Source organism: Rhinatrema bivittatum, chromosome 5 (genome assembly GCF_901001135.1).
Source record: "Rhinatrema bivittatum chromosome 5, aRhiBiv1.1, whole genome shotgun sequence".
Classification (NCBI taxonomy): domain Eukaryota; kingdom Metazoa; phylum Chordata; class Amphibia; order Gymnophiona; family Rhinatrematidae; genus Rhinatrema; species Rhinatrema bivittatum.
Genome location: NC_042619.1, coordinates 301,788,241 through 301,811,116, shown reverse-complemented (window position 1 = coordinate 301,811,116; position 22,876 = coordinate 301,788,241). Strand labels below are relative to the sequence as shown.

At 46.1% G+C, this 22,876-nt stretch overlaps 1 protein-coding gene across 8 annotated transcripts in view; it reads left to right on the top strand.

Moving 5' to 3' along the window:
- LOC115092844 overlaps positions 1-22,876 on the top strand; it is a 69,093-nt gene that overhangs the window by 15,762 nt on the left and 30,455 nt on the right. The window contains exon 1 of one of the 8 annotated variants that reach the window (XM_029604187.1): positions 5,844-5,872. The exons of 6 other annotated variants lie outside the window; for them this stretch is intronic. The gene's annotated coding sequence lies outside the window, so the exon portion shown is untranslated. Of the gene's footprint in view, positions 1-5,843; positions 5,873-8,086; positions 8,106-22,876 lie in introns of those variants that run through there. One more of the 8 variants, XM_029604188.1, reaches the window with a different exon arrangement.

Below are 22,876 nucleotides of genomic sequence, written 5' to 3'. Positions count from 1 at the left end.
TAGTGGAAAGTGTTCTAAACATCAAAATCACAGAACATATAGAAAGACATGGTTTAATGGAACAAAGTCAGCATGGCTTTACCCAAGGCAAGTCTTGCCTCTCAAATCTGCTTCACTTTTTTGAAGGAGTTAATAAACATGTGGATAAAGGTGAACCGGTAGATGTAGTATACTTGGATTTTCAGAAGGCGTTTGACAAAGTTCCTCTTGAGAGGCTTCTGGGAAAGGTAAAAAGTCATGGGATAGGTGGTGATGTCCTTTTGTGGATTACAAACTGGCTAAAAGACAGGAAACAGAGAGTAGGATTAAATGGACAATTTTCTCAGTGGAAGGGAGTGGGCAGTGGAGGGCCTCAGGGATTTCTATTGGGACCCTTACTTTTCAATATATTTATAAATGATCTGGAAAGAAATACGACGAGTGAGGTAATCAAATTTGCAGATAATACAAAATTGTTCAGAGTAGTTAAATCACAAGCAGATTGTGATAAATTGCAGGAAGACCTTGTGAGACTGGAAAATTGGGCATCCAAATGGCAGATGAAATTAATATGGGTAAGTGCAAGGTGATGCATATAGGGAAAAATAACACATGCTGTAGTTACATTATGTTAGGTTCCATATTAAGCACTACTACCCAAGACAGAGATCTAGGCGTTATAGTGGATAACACATTGAAATCGTCTGTTCAGTGTGCTGCGGCAGTCAAAAAAGCAAACAGAATGTTGGGAATTATTAGAAATGGAATGGTGAATAAAACGGAAGATGTCATAATGCCTCTGTATCGCTCCATACTGAGACCGCACCTTGAATACTGTGTACAATTCTGGTCGCCGCATCTCAAAAAAGATATAATTGCGATGAAGAAGGTACAGAGAAGGGCGACCAAAATAAGGGGAATAGAACAGCTCCCCTACGAGGAAAGACTAAAGAGGTTAGGACTTTTCAGCTTGGAGAAGAGACGGCTGAGGGGAGAACTGATAAGGTGTTTAAAATCATGAGAGGTCTAGAATGGGTAGATGTGAATCGGTTATTTACTCTTTCGGATAATAGATAGGGGGCACTCCATGAAGTTAGCATGTGGCACATTGAAAACTAATCGGAGAAAGTTCTTTTTTACTCAACGCACAATTAAACTCTGGAATTTGTTGCCAGAGGATATGGTTAGTGCAGTTAGTATAGCTATGTTTAAAAAAGGATTGGATAAGTTCTTGGAGGAGAAGTCCATTACCTGCTATTAATTAAGTTGACTTAGAAAATAGCGACTGCTATTGCTAGCAAAAGTAACATGGAATAGACTTAGTTTTTGGGTACTTGCCAGATTGTTATGGCCTGGATTGGCCACTGTTGGACACAGGATACTGAGCTTGATAGACCCTTAGTCTGACCCAGTATGGCATGTTCTTAGTTATTTGTTGGTGAGATTTCAGTGTAATAAAGTACAAAAAGAAGGCCCTTAAGTTGGGAAGTATTTAATTCCATAATTTATAGAAACAATTTTCATTATTGGTATCAAAAACCTTGCCAATGCTTGAAAAGTAAGTTATAAAGGGAGAGAGAGAAAGGAAGAGAGTGCATCCGTTACACATCACTCATTCCCTCTGAAGGTCAAGAAATAGGGATAATATAATTCTTTTATTTTTACATCAAACTAGCCCAATTCAATTAGCCTTCTGTATGACACTAAGCAAAATATTAGAACACATACAGAAGATTTTGGTTATTTAAAGAATATATTCAGAGTAGAACATCTACATCAACGCACCCCAGCCGGCTATACCAGATCTATGGACTCAAAGTTAAGTGTGCACACTTCATCACAATATCAAATAATCTAGCTAGAACAGCACCTTGGAAGACAGATATCAGCAGTTGGAGGCAGAGTGCAAACTGTTTTGTACTGCCGTCCCTCTCTATATAGCTTGGTGCAGCAGGGAAGGCATCAGTAGCCTCTTGTCCAAGTTCTGGAGTAAGGTTCCCCTGAAACTCAAAGAAAGGCAAGAAAGAAATTCTTTCCAACAATATCTTAGTAGCAAAGGTGAAAAAAGATTGGGCATCATGACTGCTCCTTTCTCCCTAGATTTCCCTTTTGGGATAAGCCCCCAACTGTTCATCATTCTCTCTTTGAGGATTTATATTAACCTGAAACAAAGACAATTGTATATTCCTATCCTTTTTTTTTTTTTAATACTGTTTTCCTCCCAGGGCGGGCTCTGGACTGGTCAGGACTCAAGGAAGGGCAATTAGCAGGTAAGAACCTAACTGAACCTTCCTCATTGTTCTGCCAGACCAGCCCAGACAAGTGGTATGTACCTAAGCAGTACCTATCCCGGGTGGGAATATCCCAGGCTGCCCATGGCAAAAGCTGGATCTCCTCTCTCTTGGAAATTCAGCCTGTAATGTTTCATAAAGGAACGCAACGATGCCCAAGTGGCGGCTCGCCAAATCTACTGGGTATACCTGACTATATTCCACCCATGAGACTGCTTGAGGTCTCATAAAGTGGGCATATAGAGCCTCTGGAACCTGCTTTCCCTAATCATTATACAGTATATGCCGCCGCAATTGACGCCTTCAAGGTTGCTTTCCTTCTGCATGACCTTGTAAATACGAAAAGCCTGTCTGACTTTCTGAAATGATTCCTAGATTCCAGATATCTGATGAGGCATCTCCTTACATCTAGCCCTCTCAGTTTCTTCCTCTGACCCTGGCATTGTTCCTTTCTGAACCCTGGTAAAGTAACTGCTTGATTTACATCAAATTCTGACACTACCTTAGGTAGGAAGGATGGACTGCCCTGATTGTGACTTTCTCTCCAGAGAGGCTGAGGTAAGGGTCTCGGCAGGATGGTGCCTATATTGCTAGCAGTAGCATGGTCTTTAATGTTAAGTCCTTTATGGTAGCTCTTTTGAGTGCTTCGAATGGAGCCTCTGTAAATGCCTTTGGATCAAGTTTAGGTCCCGCTGTGGGACTAGTGGTCTTACTGATGGTCTAATATGACTTGCTCCCTTCAAGAAATGTCACATCTGGATGAGATAGTAGCGAGGCTCTCTTAGGTCACCTCCTATGGCACTAGTCTGGACTGGTCTGTCAGGACTCAAAGAACCTGATTGAACCTTCAAAGACCAGCCCAACAAGAACAGTACAGAATCCTGTTCTTAGCATTCATTCTGTCTCTCAAATAACAGCTGGAAGATATACATTCTTTTATTTTCCTATACAGTTACCCGCCCCCCATGCTCTCTGTCATTTGACATATCTTTTTTTTTTTTTTTCCCTTGATCCGGCAGTTTCCTCCTCCCTCCTTTGGGCTTCCAGTTCATTCAGAACCAACACAGGGGTCCAATGCCGTGAACCTTTGTTCACAATCACCTAGGGATTTTTTCCCCTCATTTTATATCCTCACCCAGCCCAATCATTTGCTGCGACAGTCCTCAGCCAGGGCCCCTTCCAGGACTCTGCAGTCATGAGCCCTAAATCCAGTAGCTAGGTATTGCTTGTTGGGCAGTGATGGTCTCCATCCCCAGGGGCTGTGAGCATTGCCGCCTTGGCTGACCTGTTTAATGGAAGGCTTGAGCTAGAAATTGAACACAGGGCCATATGCCAATGCAGCAAGCCAAATATGTGTGTGTGTGTGTATATATATATATATATATATATATATATATATATATATATATATATATATATATATATATATATTTTTTTTTTTTTAATAGTACGCTAGTCTTTCAATGCTTTAGTTTCTGAAAGAGCAGATTTTAAAAAAGTGGATATACCTCATTTTGCAGCAAATAATTTGTGTTTTTGCTTGTTTACTGGTCTTTCACACTTTATATTCCATCGTGGGTTCCTGCAGGTTTAGTGACTTTGCCCAGGTGGCACAGTGGTGGATGGAATCTGCATCTTGGGTTTGTGGTACACCGCCAGCCCTGTACTGTGGCTTCAACGGGGAGAAGAGAGCAGAGACACAGCAGCAAGCTCCAAACGTACAATAGCCTCATAAAATATTGTTACGGACTGGTGCTGAATCTGTGACTTAAGATCAGGCGAAAGCTTTCCAGGGAAGCTTGTGATCAAGAAGTAGGGCATAGGGTGGGCTGGGGATAGTGTGTGAAGGAGGGCTGTTAGAGTGCAGGGCATGCGGCAGCTGCTGATGCCAGGAGGGAGTGCAGATGGGACTGGGGTGACAGAGGAATGCTTGCTCCTGTTGAAGGGTGGCAGGAGAAAAGTTAATATGGTGAATTTTGGTGCAAACTTGGTAACAATAACTAACAAACAAAGCAAAACAGGAAGACTTGCTCTGAACCTATGGCCCTGCTAGAATCCAGTGCTGTGACCGCATAAACTACGCTTCTGTTGACTCAGCAGTTTTCCTGCTGCTGGATTTCTCTTTCCACACTGAATCCATGGCTCACTCTGCCCACAAGCCTACCGGCTGCAGTTGCAGCCTCTCAAAACAGGAAGTCGGACAGCATGGGCTTATTTTTACTTTTAATCAATAGGGTTCACAAGCCTGTAATGAATGCCCTGCAGACCCTTAGTAAAAAGGGAGCCGGCATGGGCATGATACATTTATTAAACCCAAAAACAGCCACTCTGCAGCCTGGGAAGATAATTCTGAGTGCCCAAGGTGGCATCAGATATTTGTGATATGGGGACCATCATTCGGGTGAGTACATTTTTTTACTAGCACCCTTCACACTGATGCAAAATAGTTTGTAAAGGCCAGATGATGCCATCTTCTGGCTGCAGGGGATGTAGGGAGAAGAATACTTGGAGGGCACGAAAAATTAGAATTAGTTGGGAGGAATGTGTCACCAGTGGTGGCTGTGACTGCAGTACCAGAGGGAAAGGGAGCTGGGGAGGGGGAGAGGAGCAGGCAGCCAAGAGTTAAATTGACACACAGGGTTAAGTGTGTGTTGTGAAATCCTAGGCTGGAAGTCCTATTTGATTGTATTGTTTGACAAGTCACGTACCCTCCTGGTGCCTCATGCACCCAGCAGCGCTCCAGGCCACCTCTACAACAGACAGTGAGCTGGCACATTTTGTAAGAAAAATTTAACTGTTAAGACAATAATATCCAATATATTCTACAGGAGATTTATTTGGGGGTGGAGCTTTGATGAGGAGAGGGGAGGATATCTTAAACCCCACTCCAGCTTCAGTGGCATCAAGTTTTAGGAGGGGGAAAATGGGGAACATGTTTCAGTCAAATATATTGTGCATGTTTGCCAAATCTGGAGGTGCTGTATATTTTCCTGACGTAATTATGAAGTATTCTGAGATCCTAAACTGTTCTTAGTGCAGGGGCTAAAGCATGTGTTTCCTCCACCATGACATATTAGCTCAGTTGTTGGAGCCTGTTCAGTGGCAGATGATCCTGTGTAGTGTTGGTGAAAATCCAAAGCTAAGGCATGAGCCTTCCTCTGTGGCTTCCATGTTTGCCTTCCTAGTAGGTCACCCTTGGTCACACAAGTCAGACGTTGCAGGGGAAAGTTTCTCCAGGCACATCATCTTGACTCCAGGCAGCAGAGTGGCCTAGTGGTTAGAGCAGCAGGGCTGAGAAGCAGGGGAGCCAAGTTCAAATCATGTTTCTCTCATCAATGCTCCTTGTGATCTTGGGCAAGTCACTTTGTTTGCAATTGACTGTAAGCCCTCTGGGGCAGGGCCTACTTCCAGTGCCTGAATTGTAACTTGCCTTGAGCATGGGTTTGAAAACGTTGAGTAATTTTAAATCCAAAATCCAAGCACAGGTGCACCTTTTGTATTAATCCACAGAGGCTAAGGAGGACTGTGCTACCTAAAGATTGAACGCCCATGTCCAGGGTGCAGATGAAGACTTGAGTCGTGGAGGATGTGCTTCTGGGAAGGTAAAATCCACTCCTCAGGAGTACCTGACTTCAGCTTCTTCAGCATGTAAAGTCTATCTATGTGGTCGGTGAGTTGGCTTATGGAAGGCGGGGACTGCAAGTCGGTCCATTTTCCTTTCTTCAAAGACTTGTGTGCGCGCTCCGGGTCTGCCTTTGGTACAGCAACCCCCATCCTGAAGAGCAGGAATCAAAGGTCAAACTTTGACCCTGAATCTCCTCCTTCCATACCAGCTCTGCAGGTATGAATGAAATGTACTGTCTAAATGGGAATTTTATTTTTCCTTTTCAAGCATAAGATGTAAGACACAGGATATTTTAGAAAAAAGTTACAAGGAATCGCTTCTGTTTTTTTTTGTGAAGAGATTTTGGCTTACTCTTGCACAATTGTCTCAATACCAAATATGATTGTTTGAAATGGTTTTTTTCTTGGAGATTCTCTCTAAATTTGTTTTGATTTGCTCACATGAAGAGGAACGAGACTTTTAAACTGTGTTGTTTTGGGTACGATCTCAGTCCCTCAGATTTGTTGCTAGTGCTCCTCTTGCGTTGTGCCAAAAGCTTTCCTTCTGAGGCTCCTAGAGTACAACACACAAAGGGGCCTTCATTAGGTCTGAGCATGGAGGGCCCCACAGATTGTTCCCCGTTGTGCTTCTGATATTGAAGTAACTCCTCCTGTTTCTTCTCTCTGTTGGGCGGAGAGAATCCCTGCTGCGAGGGAGTAAACCTCTCTCCCCTTGGGTCAGTTCTTGGAAAGGAGGACCTTGCTACTTAATACATGAATAAAGATCTACGTGAGATCAGCTAGGAAGTGAGTGTGACCAGATGGTGGAGAGAAGAGAGGAGTGAAAGAGAATTGCCAAACCAGTGTCCTGGTATCCAGGAGGAGAAGGAGAGAGAGGAGTGCAGGAGAAAAGGTTCAGGCCTAGGACAAGGATCCTTGGGAGGCAGAGAGCCCAGGAGGGTGTAACAGAAAGTACCTGCTTGAGGTTTCTAAATGCCTGAAGACCAGACAACCTGCAACTTTTTTTTTTTTTTTAACTTGAATTGTTCAGTAAGGACTTAATTTTGGAACACCATACTTTGTATCAAGTGTCTCCTTGGAACTGTTCCATTAATGTATCTCGGGCCTTGGAGGTAAAAAAAATCTCTCCCCTCTGCATTGGAAGAATTCACACCAGGGTTGGGAAAGCGAATCAGAGACTCAGTCCTGGTATGAAGTGTGGCGCCAGCTGAGTTATAGCTGAAGTGGGGGGACTGCTTGGAATTTCATTTCGGCAGGTAGCACCTAAGATGATTGAGAGTCTCTCTCTTGCTGTGTGCATTAGTGTTGTAGTGTGGTGTGGTGTTCTCGCGTGGTTTGATGGCCTTGGGGTGCTCGCTCCCCATCATCTTGTAATGCTTGAAGCAGTGAAATCCTGGATTTAGTAAGCACGCATCCAAAATGAAGCTGAAATGCCAGCGTTTGGCTGTGGGCTAGTCATTCTGGAAAGAGAATGAGTAGCAGCTCTTTCCCTGCCTGCCCAGCAATGTTATGTACTTTAAATGCAGCTGGTGAACATCACCTTCTTAATCCAACAGGTGCTGCCAGCCCTTGCTGAGGGAGGTTCTCCGCTGTTTTTTTTGGTTTTTTTTACACCAATGTACATTGTTATGCATCCAAAAACAAGCAAGGAATCCACAGGCTTGATTTATTTGCAAGACTTCACAGAAGTAGAATATGGAAGCAAATCCTGGTTAAACTGGGATTACTCTTTCATGGATATGGGAGGGTATGGAGGGGGAAACCTCCCCTCTGTTTAGGATAGGGGTGGGGAACCTCCAGTCTTCAATGACCACATGCTGGTCAGGTTTTCAGGATATCCCAAATGAACACGCTTGAGAGATCTGCATATAACTTACCTCCATTGTATGCATAATTTAATCAGGGTAGCCTGAAAAACCCGACCAGTGTGTGACCCTCAAGGGCTGGAGGTTCCCTACTCCTGGCTTAGGGGGAGAGGACACTTAGGGTCTTATTGTCATTAAATGCTGGCTAGGGTGAAATTCTCCTAATAGGAGTTTAGCACTATACAGACGCCCAAAGATTTTATTTTTGCTTGCATTTTGTTTTCTGGGGGAAGTGGTTTGCGACCTCTTGACAGGAAGCGTCTTGAGAGAACAGTCCTAGGGGGAATCTGAAGTTGCCACTGAGGAAGAAAAATTCTTGGCTTGTGCAACTCCTAAAACCTTGCAGGTAAAAAGTAATTTTGAATGTTTCTCCTTGGAAGAGCATGGCTAGCATACTGGATGCACAGAGTTTTTCAGGCTAGAGCACACTCTGTTTTTGACTGTCTCTTGTTCCAGCTGTTGTAGTTTTCATTTTAAGTTTGTGGCACCCTTGTTTATTTCCTGGTAAATAAAGAATTGGAGATGGTGGTGTCTGGCCTTCCTCAAAACTGTGTTTTTTACCTTCCAGCTGACTGCAGGCTTGAAGTCCTTATCTTGGTGTGTGTAATAGGGAGTCTTGTTTTGACAAGTAGCTCATGCACATTCAGACTTGCAAAAATGTCTCAAAAGTCATATGGCTCAGTCCTGCGTCAGAGGGATCTGCCTTCCCAACGTTTATTTACTCCAAACCTGGAGCGTCTGATCTCTGGGGCCTTGATAAAGGCAATAAGTTCCTGGAATGAAGATTTTGCTGTCTGGTTTGGCTGGCTGGAAGCCGAGCTTTTCATTTTTGTTTTGGTAAGGGGAGGAGATTAGAGGGGCATCTGCATAGCTCAGGTACTTCAGTGAGGTCTGTTGGCCAGTTTGTGGCACCAGGATCTCAGGGCTTATAGGAGCTGCATCCTATTCTGTTACCCTCTGTTGATCCTGGAAATGTCATGGCTATGGCACAGAATGAATGATCTCAGTTACAGGAAAGAGAGAGATTCACTCTGTTTCAGCCGTAAAACACACATCCTCCTTGCTGAATAATTCTTTACCAGAGTGAACAGTGGCACGTCTTGAGTTTTTAGGAGAGCATTCTCTTTTATATATTTTGGATTATTACTCACTTTCCCAAACCTGTGTGCTTAAGAGGGCTTGCAGTGAAGAGTGAAGTCACAAGCAGTGTCAGTGGGAAAAGTGGTTCTCAGCACACTGCTCTAAACACCAAACCCCTTCCTTTTTTTGAACAGGAGAGCATTCAGAGATGGGTAATTGTAAGCCATCTATCTAATGTCCTCTGGGAAGAAGTGGCTGAAAAGGTAAGGGAGAAAAGGTTAGCATTCATGGAGTGAAAGACTCCACAGAAAGCGGAAGACAGGTGATAATATCTAGAAAAGCTAAGAGAAGCTGGGAAAGTACTCAGGAATACAAAAATTCAAATGGAAGTAAACAAAATAGCAAATACGCTAAAACAGGGGGATGCCTTTTTTTTTTTTTTTTTTTTTTTTTTTAGATGTTAGTGATAGAAAATGACACTTTTGGTCTTCCTTCTCAATTCTCAGAGGTGAAGGGGAGAAATATGTAGAGGCTGATGAGGAAAAAGCAAAACTGCTTAACAATAATTCTGTTTGATGTTCACTGTGGAAGGGCCTGAAGCAGAACCACATAAAGCAAACATAAAGCTTATAAGCGAGGTAAACCTCAATCGATTTTCAGAATAGAGGAGGAGCCAACTAAATGTAAAGTAGGTAAGATAATGGGGGCCAGCTGAGATACATCAGAGGGTACTGAGAGAACTTAGAGAAGTCCTGGCTGCTCTGCTGGCTGAACTTTCAGTGCTTCTTTAGAGTTGGGAGTAGTTCTGGAGAAGGGCAGTTGTGGTTCCTATTCATAAAAGTGCAAGTAAGGAGGAGGTTGGGAATCATAAGTTAGTCTGACCTCTGTGGTGAGCAAACTAATGGAACTGCTGCTAAAACAGAGGATAATGCAGTTTCTGGAATCCCATGGATTGCAAGATCTGAGGCAGCATGGTTTTTACCAGAGGTAAATCTTGCCAGACGAATGTGATCAATTTCTTTGATTGGGTGACTAGAGAGTTGGATGAAGGGGAGAGTGCTAGATGTAGTGCACTTGGATTTTGATACAGTTCCGCACAGGAGACTTATAAATAAATTGAGCACCCGTGGTATGGATCCTATTTTTTTTTTTTATTTAAAAATGTTTATATACCGCAAACAATAAGACATTTGCATGTCCGTCTAGGCGGTTTACAAATATACATACATAAATTAAAAGTGAGGCACAGCAAATTTACATATGAAGGTTAAAATAGACAAACACTGCTAAATTAGACATAATAAAGGTCTATCAGTATATTGTGTTGTTGGATTTATGGTATGTTGTATGCTTCTTTGAATAGATATGTCTTTAGCATTTTCTTAAATTCCTTACGGTTTGATGTAAGTCGGAGGTTTTCGGGGAGAGAGTTCCATAAGATTGGACCGGCGATGGAGAAAGTTCTTTTGCGGATTAGAGCCAGGCTGACTGTTTTAACTGTTGGTACTTCTAGCAAACATTTGTCCTGGCTGCTCTGCAGGGGACCTCTAAGGAAGTGATGGGAATTGTAAGGGCTAGATAAATTTGACAGATGGGCAGACTAGATGGGCCATATGGTCTTTTTCTGCTGTCATGTTTCTATGAGGGTCCATTTAGTAAATTGAGGCTTTGTATGGGTGCATCAAGGGTTTGGGTCAGGTAAGGGGTGAGTCACTAATCTACTGAATTTCTTTTGATGTAATTAGGCAGACAAATATCTGGATTCACCCAGGAGTTTCTGCTACTGTACAAGATAATAAAACTTGCTGACCTGAAATTTAAAAAGCTTGGATACAGTTTAATGACCCAGATTCTGACTTGGGAAGTATGGGGATGTGCTAGAGAACACCAAGCATGCAGTGTGTTTGTATAAGGTTTGCATGTGGTGAGAGATAGTATGGTGGTTTTTATGCAGAGGATTCTAAAGTTGATGATAGAACAAACACCCCAGAAGGTACTGAGATGAGACACATGGGCAGGTCTGGCTGGGAAATGGCAGAGGTGCTCAGATAGAAAGGGATAAGAACATGTGCTTGGGGAGCTAATGCAAGGGAGAATGCAGTCGACATGAAGGTTGCATGGGACTTAGGAACCCTCCGCAGCTTGGGAGAGAGCGGCTAGATACGCAGGGTCCCTCTTGTTTCTGAGCAGAGAAGGAGGTGGTTCTATCTTTGCACAGAGCCTGGGTAAATCCATACTTAATCTGGAATAGAAGGGACAGTTTTGGTCACCTCCTTAACAGAAAGAAGACTGAAGCAAATAGAGCACTGTATTCAGGTACATGGTGAGTCAGTGCATAAATGGAATGGGTAGAACCAGGGAGTTCTAGGTTGCAGTGGATCAGTGGTGGGTACATGGACTGGGGAGAACCAGGGAGTTCTAGGTTGCAGTGGATCAGTGGAGGGTACATGGAATGGGGAGAACCAGGGAGTTCTAGGTTGCAGTGGATCAGTGGAGGGTACATGGAATGGGTAGAACCAGGGAGTTCTAGGTTGCAGTGGATCAGTGGAGGGTACATGGAATGGGTAGAACCAGGGAGTTCTAGGTTGCAGTGGATCAGTGGAGGGTACATGGAATGGGGAGAACCAGGGAGTTCTAGGTTGCAGTGGATCAGTGGAGGGTACATGGAATGGGTAGAACCAGGGAGTTCTAGGTTGCAGTGGATCAATGGTGGGTACATGGACTGGGGAGAACCAGGGAGTTCTAGGTTGCAGTGGATCAGTGGTGGGTCTCTCAGCTACGTGGGTGTTGGAAATGTTGCAATTCCTGATTTTGGTGGGGGAGGGGGTGGAGGAGACCATAGGGAAGAAAAGAGGTTGTAAGAGGGGCTTAGCTGTGAGATAAAAATTATGGAAAAGAGGGACTTTAATCATTTGTATTTTGACAACTGAATGATTAAAAAAAACAAAAAATAGGTAGGTAGTGGCAGTACTTTTAATCAGTTAAAGCAGCAGAATCCAATCCAATGGGGATGTGGAAGCCTCAGGAACAGATCAGATGTCTTTGTTCCTCATAAAATGTTCAGGACAGATTCAAACCAAATAATTTTTTGACAAAAAATCATGTACAGGTCTGATTCAGCCACTTATTGCAAGTTAAATATTGGTGTGCAGTGACTATTGACTTTGCAAACTTGACTCAGCCTCGGATTTCTGTGTTTTTGTGTTTTGCTTCCTGGTTTCCAGGACTTTTAATAGTATGTTGAGTAGGTTGAGTGCATGTGTTTTTTTTAATACTAAGAATGTTACTGAGCTCCTCCCCATGCTAAAATTGCAAACTTCTGAGAACGTGTAGCCCAGTTTTTCAGCGTTTCTAAGCTTGTTGGGCAGCCTGGGGCTCTGAGGGATTGCTGGGGAGGTTTTAGAGGACTGGATTCTTGCAGGATTCCAGCGCAGCCTGTCAGTGTCACAAGCAGGCACAGGCGCATATTGAGCTGACAGCAGCAGGAAAGGGCTTGTGTGGTTCATGGCATTCGTGACCGGCTTCTCCGTGGTGCTGCTCCATTCCCCCAGGTAGGGGAGGCGGAGAATCATGACCTGTAAAACCTATTGCTGAGCCTTGCAAAAAGTCTTCCTAAAACACACAGCTGCAAGTTCGGAAACTTTTATACCACAAGACTGGAGAATGAAAATTTCCACATTTTATACTGATAGCTTAGGGCTTAGTAAGTGAAGAACAGCAACTAGTAAGGCATGGAGGGGGGGGGGGGGGGGGGAGTGCCATCCCGTCTCACTCGTCCTTGCCCTCTGTCCACTGCAGGGGCAGCTCAAGGCAATCTGCTGCCTGAGGTGAGGGATAAGATGGTGCACCCCTCCACAAGCTCCCTCTCTCTCTGGCATCCCCCCTAGCACCCTCACACATGCTCTCTCACCCCCACCCCCCAGGGCACCCTCTCTCTCATACACACAGACACACACCCTTCTACTCTCACTGGGGCCTTCATCTTCGCTGTGAGTGGGATGGACCTCTGCTTGCGGCACACCAGGGCATTCATCTGCCACCGGCTTGGAGGAAACGCCAGTGGCACCACAGGGCCTCGTCTGCTGCTGCCAGTTCCGGGAATGGAAATGGCACCCCTCCCCCTGTTACCACCCAGGGCAGACTCCCCTCCTCCCCCTTAGTACACCTGTGATTGAAGGAGACCCCGACTGGGGAGGGGGATTCTGCAAGGGTCCTTTGTTGTTTTTGGCGGCAGGGTGAGGCGGCCACTAAAGGAGTTTGGGGTGGGGGTGGGGGGCAGTTTTTGCTGCTTTCAAAGTTTGCTGCCTGAAGCGGCCGCCTCACCCTGCCTCATAGAACCACCCCTGGTCCCCACAGACAAACACGATCCCCATATCTGGGAACGTTTGACTTCCAGTCACCCTGAGATTACCATGGATGGGAGGGGGGAGGGCAACTGCACAGTGGGACCGGATGCTCACAAATTTGCTCTCATAAACACTCTTACATGTTCACACTTACTTTCACTGCTCATTCTCTCACATTCTCATGTCCATTTACACCTTTACTTCTGCCATTCTCCCTCCAACACACACACACACACACACACACCCGCCCATGTCTCTCCCTGCCCACATGCCTGCTCACTTTCACACCCATGCTTACTTGCACTCAGCTCTCTCCTACTCACCTACATACACTCTCAGATCTTCCTACACAAATACACACTCACTCCCTCTCACAGACCTGCTCATTCATTCTCTCTACCCCCCTTTCAAAACACACTAGCAACAGCAGACTCTGACTTGGGCTCCTGGAGCAGCAGCAGCCTCTTCCTTCTCCTCCTGTGCTGCGGAAGTGGACGCTGCCTGTTTCTTACTCCTCGTTTGATGCACGGGCAGGAAATCGCAATGTCGATTGGCCAAGGCAAACAGGATGGGGGCGGGCAAGTGGCTGGATACAGGAAACAGGCTGTGCAGGAGCAGGTGGAGTCACGAGGAAGCGAAGTTAAGAGTTAAAAAGGTCCAGAGATGGTAGAAAAAGTTCCTACTTTTTCAGCCGTGCAAGACCAATGAAGTTCCTTTCTTCTTTCCGGGTCCAAGCAGATTGGTTTTGCTGCAGCACCCGGAGGTTTCCGGTATTGGCCCGGAGACCCGGTAATTCTTTTAGAATTCCGGAGTCTCCGGGCCAAATCCGGAGAGTTCCCAGGTATGACGATCCCTTGTAAGTGTGTATTGCATGCCTGTTGTCCTCCCCACCCCCTCCACCTACAGAATTTGTCAGCAAATTAGGGCTGCCAGCTAGCACACAAAGACTGGTGGTTCTGATTTTCTTTGGGAAATCAGTGGAAAAATAAGAACTAAGACTCCTGAATGCACTGTGGTAAAACCAGGACTAGATTAACCAGTTCTTAAGAAAAGGAGCTAGTTGGCAGATGTGATTGTGTGTGGTAAAGAAGGGATCTCTACTGAAGACTTGTCTGCTGGCACAGCAGTTAGCAGCGGTGATGGCTGCACCTTGCACAGAATACGATGTAGGCCTGGGCTTGTCTTTCCCACTTGGAAAATGAGCACCCTTGGGCTGGCTTGGTGGCAGTGCTGCACATTGCCATGCAGAGGACCTAGGTTCAGTCCCTGGTTTGGAACTTCTGGTTCTCCAGCCGGCCAGGGTTGTAGATGCTGTAGAGGCAGCATTCACAGCCCTTGGTGGGAGGTGGAAGGGAGGTGATATTCAAGGGTGACACCCAGTGGCCAGACTCTGTCCACATTACCATGCTCCAGAGGACCCCCAGCTAAGGACTGTTGCTGCAGTGACCGGGAGGGGTATAAAATGGAGGAGAAATCCCAGGTGGTTGAGAATGAATATTCATAGCACCATAGTCCAAAGGAGGAGGTTGGTTCAAACTAAACTGGAAGCTCATAGGAGCAGGGGGGAAACTGCTGGGAGAGAGGAAAGAACGAGGAGAACTTTTCAGAGTAACTGCAGTGCAATTCTTGGCTCATTTTACTGTTCTAATCCTTTTTTAATGCTCCTTTTACTGAAGAGAAAATGGAGTCTGAAGCTTAGGATGTGTTCTTGTAGCTCGTGTCCTCTGACATGCTTTACTTTTATGTAATTGGAGTACAAAGGTTCCCTCTGCTTCATTTGCCAGTAAACTGAGTTGATGTGAGCTGAAATGGCAGAACAGCCACAAACAGCTCACCCAGCGTTTCTAACCCATTTTAAGGTTTGTGCTGGGTCTAGTGAAGAGGTTTTCAGCAGTGATTTAGAGAGCAGGTGACAGGCAGGGGATGGATTTGAGGGCACCTTCCATATAAATCCAAATTCTGGGCCCCCAAGCAGGAACGAGGGTGCCCCGCAAAATATCTGGAAGATGGAGAGGGATGGGAGGGAGGCAGGGATTCTCCCTCTGAAGGCTTGTGTTTTGGATTTAGTAACTCTGCTTTCCAAGCCCATGCTCAGAGCCGGTTTCAGTTCAGGTACAGTAAGTAGGCCCTGCCCCAGGGAGCTTACAGTTTGCTGGTACATGGGACAAAGGAGGGCAGATTGATTTGCCCAAAGTCAGAAGAAGTGTCCGTGGGAGGATTTAAACTCTTAACGTTCTGCTTCTCAGCCCTACTGCTCTAACCAGTAAGACATGTCTCTACTCCAGATGTGCCAGTGGCTGGGAAAGTGCCAGAACCACAAGGTATCCATCTAGGGTTACGGCCCAGGTGCCTGTCCCATCAGCCCCCACCCTTCCTAATCATCACTGAGGTAGTGACTCTCTGAGCTGCACCTCTGCAAGTAGCCATTGTGGAGGCATATTTGGAAATGAACGTTATTCCCCATCCAACCATGTGGTCAGAAAGAACCTCAAGTTTGATTTTTCACCGTCTTCTGCCTCACAGAGGAAGGTCTTGTCAGACAAATCTAATCTGATTTTTTTTTTTTTTTTTGAGTGGGTGACTAGAGAAGTGGATCAAGGAAGAGCGCTCGATGTGATTTACTTGAATTTCAGCAAAGCCTTTGATATGGTCCTGCATAGGAGTCTTGTGAATAAAATGAGAAGCTTGGGAGTCTGCGCCAAGGTGGTGGAGTGGATTACAAACTGGTTGACTGACAGGAGACAGCGGGTAATGGTAAATGGAACCTACTCTGAAGAGAAAGCTGGGTTAAGTGGAGTGCCACAGGGATCAATTTTGGGACCGGCTCTGTTCAATATCTTTGTGAGTGACCTGGTGGAAGAGTTAGAAGGTAAACTTTGTCTGTTTGCGGATGATAGTAAGATCTGCAACAGAGTGGACATTCCTGAAGGAGTAGAGAGAATGAAAAGGGATTTAAGAAAGCTTGAGGAATGGTTGAAGGTTTGGCAGCTGGGATTCAATGCCAAGAAGTACAGAGTCGTACCTCTAGGGTATGGTAATCCAAAAGAGCTGTGTGTGATTGGGGGGGGAGGGGGAGTGAAAGACTAATGTGTGTGGACTGGCGATCTGAAGGCGGAGAAGCAGTATGACAAGGGGATAGCTAAAGCCAGAAGAATGCTGGGCTGCATAGAGAGAGGTATAACCAGCAGGAAAAGGGAATTGATAATGCCCTTGTACAGGTCCTTGGTGAGGCCTCACCTGGAGAACTGTGTTCAGTACTGGAACCCGTATCTCAAAAAGATAGAAACAGGATGGAGAAGATCCAGAGAAGGGTGACCAAAATGGTGTGGGGGTCTGTATTGGAAGACTTATGAGGAGAGACTGAAGGATCTGAATATGTATACCCTGGAAGAGAGGAGGTGCAGGAGGGCATGTGATACAGATCTTCAGATTTAATGATGCAGAAACTTTGAAGCTTTTCCATTAGAAAGGAAACAGTAGAACTAGGGGTCACAAAATGAAAATCCAGGGGGGAAGACTCAGAACCACCATCAGGAAATATTTCTTCACAGAGAGAGAGTGGTGGATGCCTGGAATGCCCTTCCAGAAGAGGTGGTGAAGAGGAAAACAGTAAACAGATTCAAAAGGGCATGGGATAAACACTGTGGATCCCTAAAGGATAGAGGAGGATGATGAAGAAAAGGATTATGGGGGCAAGCTGCTTGGAGTGGCAGTTAATACTCTTGATCAGAAGGCGTAAGGGGGATTATTATCCTTGTTGTTCGGTGAACAGATTCAGCAAATAGTAGCTGAATTAAAGGACCATCATGAGACCCTCAAACAGCTCTCATCGATACCTTCTGACTTCCCTTCAAGAATGACTCTAAGAAGTCATTCTTCCACCCAAGGAAGTACTATCCTCCACCAACAAGGTCCCGAGTTACGAGGCCTTTTCAAAAATCCCAGCCTCACCAGTCCCAGAAGCAGAAGCCACAAGCAGCTCCCCAGCCGGGGCCTGCTTCAGGTTTTTTACTTTCCCTTGGAGAGCAGCAGCCTGATTCCTCTGCCAGACATACCAGTGGGAGGTCGATTGTGCCACTTTCACGGCATGTGGCAATCAATCACAACCGACCAATGGGTGCTAGCAATCATTGCTCAGGGTTACCACCTGAACTTTCTTGCTCTTCCACCGGAATCACCACCTCTACAAGCGTGGAGAGTAACCGACCACCCTGTCCTTCTGGAGCAGGAGGTTTCCCTTCTTCTCCAGTTAAGAGCAATAGAACCCGTCCCTCTTTCGCAACAAGGTCTAGGGTTCTATTCCCGGTACTTTTTGATCCCCAGAAAATCCGGGGGGCTTCGTCCAATTCTGGACCTACATGCCCTAAACAAGTACCTCCAGCGGGAAAAGTTCAAGATGTTAACTTTGGGCTCGCTTCTATCTCTTCTACAAAGAGGAGACTGGCTCTGCTCTCTGGACCTCCAGGACGCGTACACCCACATTGCGATAGCTCCAGCTTATCGCAAGTACCTCAGGTTTTTAGTAGGCCCAAAGCACTATCAATACCGGGTGCTTCCATTCGGCCTAGCATCGGCACCACGAGCCTTTACCAAATGTCTCGTGGCTGTCGCAGCCTTTCTCAGGAAAGAAGGTGTTCACGTCTACCCCTATCTAGACGATTGGTTAATCAGGGTCCCAGCCCAGCAAGCCGCTCGATCGTCCCTGGATTTGACCCTACACACTCTAATTTCTCTAGGTTTTCTCGTCAATTACGAGAAATCCTATTTAGTCCCATCTCAAACCTTATCGTTCATTGGGGTAGACTTGGACACCTTACAGGCAAAAGCCTTTCTCCCTCAACGAATGCAAACCCTCGTGTCCCTCGCTCATCAGTTGCAGTCTCAGTATACAGCAACAGCTCGACAATTCCTTGTCCTTCTCGGACACATGGCGTCCTCAGTCCATCTCACACCAATGGCCCGCCTGGCCATGAGAGTTATGCATTGGACTCTGAGGTCACAATGGATTCAAGTGACTCAGCCTCTGTCAACCATTGTCCACATCACCGACGCACTCCGTCTTTGTCTCGCCTGGTGGAAAGATCAGAACAATCTCCTCCAGGGACTGCCTTTTCACCTGCCAGATCCTCAACTCATTCTCACCACCGACGCTTCCAACCTCGGCTGGGGAGCTCATGTGAACGATCTGCAGTCACAAGGATTTTGGTCTCCAGAGGAAGCCAAACACCAGATAAATTTCCTGGAGCTTCGAGTGATGCGATATGCTCTCAGAGCTTTTCAGGATTGCCTATCAAATCACGTCATCCTGATTCAGACGGACAACCAGGTGGCCATGTGGTACATCAACAAGCAAGGAGGCACAGGCTCCTTCCTTCTGTGTCAGGAAGCTGCGCAGATTTGGGCGGAAGCGCTCTCCCACTCGATGTACCTCGGGGCCACCTATTTGCCGGGAGTGCACAGTGTTATGGCAGACAAGCTGAGTCGCGTCTTCAAACCGCATGAGTGGTCTCTCAATCCCTCGGTAGCGACCTCTCTCTTCCAGCAATGGGGTCATCCCCAAATAGACCTCTTTGTGTCCCCTCAGAACCACAAGGTGGACAATTACTGCTCCCTCGTTCGGAGCGAGCGCTCTCAGCCCAGAGATGCATTCTCCGTCTCGTGGGCAGCCGGTCTTCTTTATGCATGCCCTCCACTTCCTCTTCTCTCGAAGACTCTCGTGAAGCTCCGTCGGGACAAGGGAACCATGATCCTGTTAGCACCTCACTGGCCACGCCAAGTGTGGTTTCCTATACTCCAGGATCTCTCCATCCGCAGGCACATTCCCTTGGGAATGCACCCGCTTCTGATCACTCAGAACGACGGATGTCTATGCCATCCCAATCTTCAGGCCTTGTCCCTGATGGCATGGATGTTGAAAGGTTAATTCTTCAACCACTTAACCTTTCAGATTCGGTTTCTCGTGTCCTGATTGCTTCACGAAAGCCTTCCACAAGAAAATCTTATTCCTATAAATGGAAAAGGTACACATCATGGTGCACCTCGCAGTCCCTTGATCCCTTTTCCTGTCCAATCCCAAGGTTTTTGGACTATCTCTGGCATTTATCGGAATCAGGTCTAAAGACCTCTTCCATCAGAATGCATGTCAGTGCGGTAGCCGCCTTCTATAAAGGTGTCTGAGATGTCCCTATATCGGTAAAACCCCTCGTAACACGTTTTCTTAAAGGCTTGCTCCATATCAAGCTACCTTTACGTCCTCCGGCCCCTTCTTGGGACCTTAATCTGGTTCTCGGGTGGCTCATGAAACCACCATTCGAACCTCTTCACTCCTGTGACCTAAAATATCTCACATGGAAAGTGATTTTCCTTTTGGCTATCACTTCAGCTCGCAGGGTTAGTGAGTTACAGGCCCTAGTTACCTATCCGCCTTACACTAAACTCCTGCAGGACCGGGCGGTACTCCGCACTCACCCTAAGTTTTTGCTTAAGGTAGTTTCGGAGTTTCACATTAATCAATCCATCATACTACCTATCTTCTTTCCCAGGCCCCACTCCAACCCAGGGGAACAGGCTCTGCATACCCTTGACTGTAAATGGACTCTAGCCTTCTACCTAGACCGTACAGTTGCCCACAGGAAGAGCACTCAGTTATTCGTCTCTTTCCATCCCAACAAACTAGGGCAACTTGTGGGTAAGCAGACTCTCTCCTCCTGGTTGGCGGACTGCATATCTTTTTGCTATCAGCAAGCAGGCATTCCTTTCCAAGACCGTGTTAAAGCACACTCTGTGAGGGCCATGGCGACTTCAGTAGCACACCTACGGTCAGTGCCACTTCCTGACATTTGCAGGGCTGCCACCTGGAGCTCTCTCCACACTTTTTCAGCCCACTATTGCTTGGACAAAGCCGGAAGACAGGATTCCATCTTCAGCCAATCTGTCCTGCGTAACCTATTTCCAACGTGACGTACCAACACCCTTCCGCCTGCCCAGTGGGGTTCAGGATGTCCTCTACCAAATTCCAGCCCAGTTGTTATGCCTGTTGCACGCCGTTGGGTACATTTGGTGCATGATCAGGCATCCTCAGCTCGGTACTCACCCATATGTGAGGACTACCATCCTGCTTGTCCTGTGAGAAAGCAAATGTTGCTTACCTATAACAGGTGTTCTTACAGGACAGCAGGATGTTAGTCCTCACGAAACCCGCCCGCCGCCCCACGGTGTTGGGTTCGTAACGTTTTGTTGTTTTATTTTTTCGGCACTGCCTGTAGCTATCAAATAAGACTTGAAGGGGGACCCCTGCTGGCTGCAGGGTTAGTGCCATGCTGGGCATGCCCAGTAGGGGCCAGCCAAAGTTCTGGAAACTTTGACAGAAGTTTTCCGTGATTGGGCTCCATCCTGATGATGTCACCCATATGTGAGGACTAACATCCTGCTGTCCTGTGAGAACACCTGTTACATGTAAGCAACATTTGCTTCCCATCTTGCTGTGGCGGCAGCAACTTTAAAAAATAAATTAGCATGGGGCCTGCAGCCGCCTGTTACACCAAGGCCCTGCACATGAGGACTGTATGGGCGGGGGAGGGGCCTTTAGTGCCATTGACAGCTGCAGGGTAGGCCCGCCTTAAATTTGCTTTTTTTTTTTTTTTTTATTGCTGCCATTGGATGGGGACACTACCAGTTTAGGTAACAAGCTAGGAGGGGGGTGGGCTAAGAGTTTATTCCCTGCCCTGCATCTTGAGGGGGGTACCTATCACCATACCCCATTCCCCTGAAATATAAATCCAGCCCTGGGTTCTGTGCTATGCAAACCTAAGGAGAACTAATAAAAAAAAAAATGGTCCTACTCTCTCCATACCACACTAAAAACCCCCACATTCACTAGGGGGGGTCACTATATTAGAAAAAAATAGGAATAAACCCTGCAGCATCCTCCAATGGTGATAGGCTCTTATGCTACACTTCATGACCTGCTACTAGGCCACACTTCTCAGAAGAGATCCCAGTGGGGCCCTGCACTGGTATTCCACACCTCTACTAGGGCATTTGTGTGCTTTTAGTGATGTTGGTATTAGTTTGGCAGTCCTCTCACTGTATCAGTTAACTTGACTCCTCTTCTAATGATGGGAGCCTCACTAGGAGCCAATAATAGAATTTTTCCTATCCCTCGGCAGTTATGTGCCCATCCTTATGGTGGAGCTTTTTTTTTTTTTTTTGTAACAGGGCGGGGCAACGGTACTAATCCACACCTCCACTGCAATTATGTGTTATTTTTAAACTTGGGCCTGGCTAGAGTCAGTCACTCTACTGGGTTAGAGGTTTGGATGAAGAAAGGTTTGGGTCTCGTGCTACTGTGCAGACGTGGAGCCGCCAGCCCTGGGGTGGATGGAGCAGGCTAATGCATTTACTTGAAAGCTGCTGCTGCTGCAAGGAAGGGGAGCAGAGGTGATTTTCCAGACTCTGCTGCCTCTTGGTCACTTTTCCTAATGATCCTTTTCTCATTTTACATATTCACTTGTATTATGGTTGCACCCCTGTTTTTTTGTTAAACTATTTTCTGTCTCTCCTGCCTTTCAGTACCCCAGTGAGGCTTTGGTATAAGAGAAGTGTGTGTGTGTGTGGGGGGGGGGGGGGGGGGGGGGGAGGGAGGGAGGACAATAGACTATCCAGACCTGGTAGTTAGATTTTACAGGAAATATTCAAATCTTGTAAGGAGCTATCCTGTACTGCAAGAAACTCTGTCATCTTGTCCTTTCCTGAGGTCTGCTCTTAGCCGTGGGAGCCGTGTTCATGCTTTTCTTGCGACTCTGAGGGGGTTCAGCACAGCCTTTCCCGCAAGTATTAATGTTAACTCATATCACTGCTTCCTCAGAATTAAAAACGAGTTGGAGCTTCCAACTCCAATCTGATCCCGAGCTAGGATCTGTCACCTCTTATTCTGAGATTTCCACCCCCCACTACCACCACCACTGTATTTTGTGCTCCCCCACAACTAGCTTAGTCAAGTCATTGCAGTGAGAGTCCTCAGCCAGGGTCCTAAAACGCCACAGCCAAGGACCCCATATCTGACCACGAGCTGGCACCATTGTATATTCCCCCGCCCCCAGGTGGAATCAGAAGACTTGACCAGAGCCTGAATCAGATTCCAGTGCCAGCTTGGGTAAATGCTAAAGTCTTTTACAGGGGCTGGACAACCCTTGGCCAAATGTGACTAACAATTCTGCATGAAAAGATAGAAGTCAACAATTTGTACATATATGGGATGCATATGTTTGTTGCCGATAGAGATTAAGATCCGGTTTAAAATATAACTACAACTGGGGTATTCTGTGGAGTGGTGGCTAGCCATATGAATGCATTTCTCTCTATTTGTCTTTCTAATCTTGGTCTACTGCGCAGAGGGTGGGTGTGTGATCTTGATTTTTCTCTGCTTTTGAGAGGGGGGAGATGAGGGGGAAGGTATTTGGGATTTGTTGTATTGCATTTTATATGCTTGTATAAATTAGAAAAATGATAGAGTATTAGAAAAGAAAATGGAAATGTTAGTTATGATAAACTAGTCATGTGCTAAGTTGCAGAAAGGCTGGCACATCCACCACATTCACCAGAATAGCCATTAAAATCATCAGTTGGGCATGAAAATCTCAATTCCTCCGTTTGGTTGGAGCAGGAAGCCAGATAAGCAAAATTAGGCATA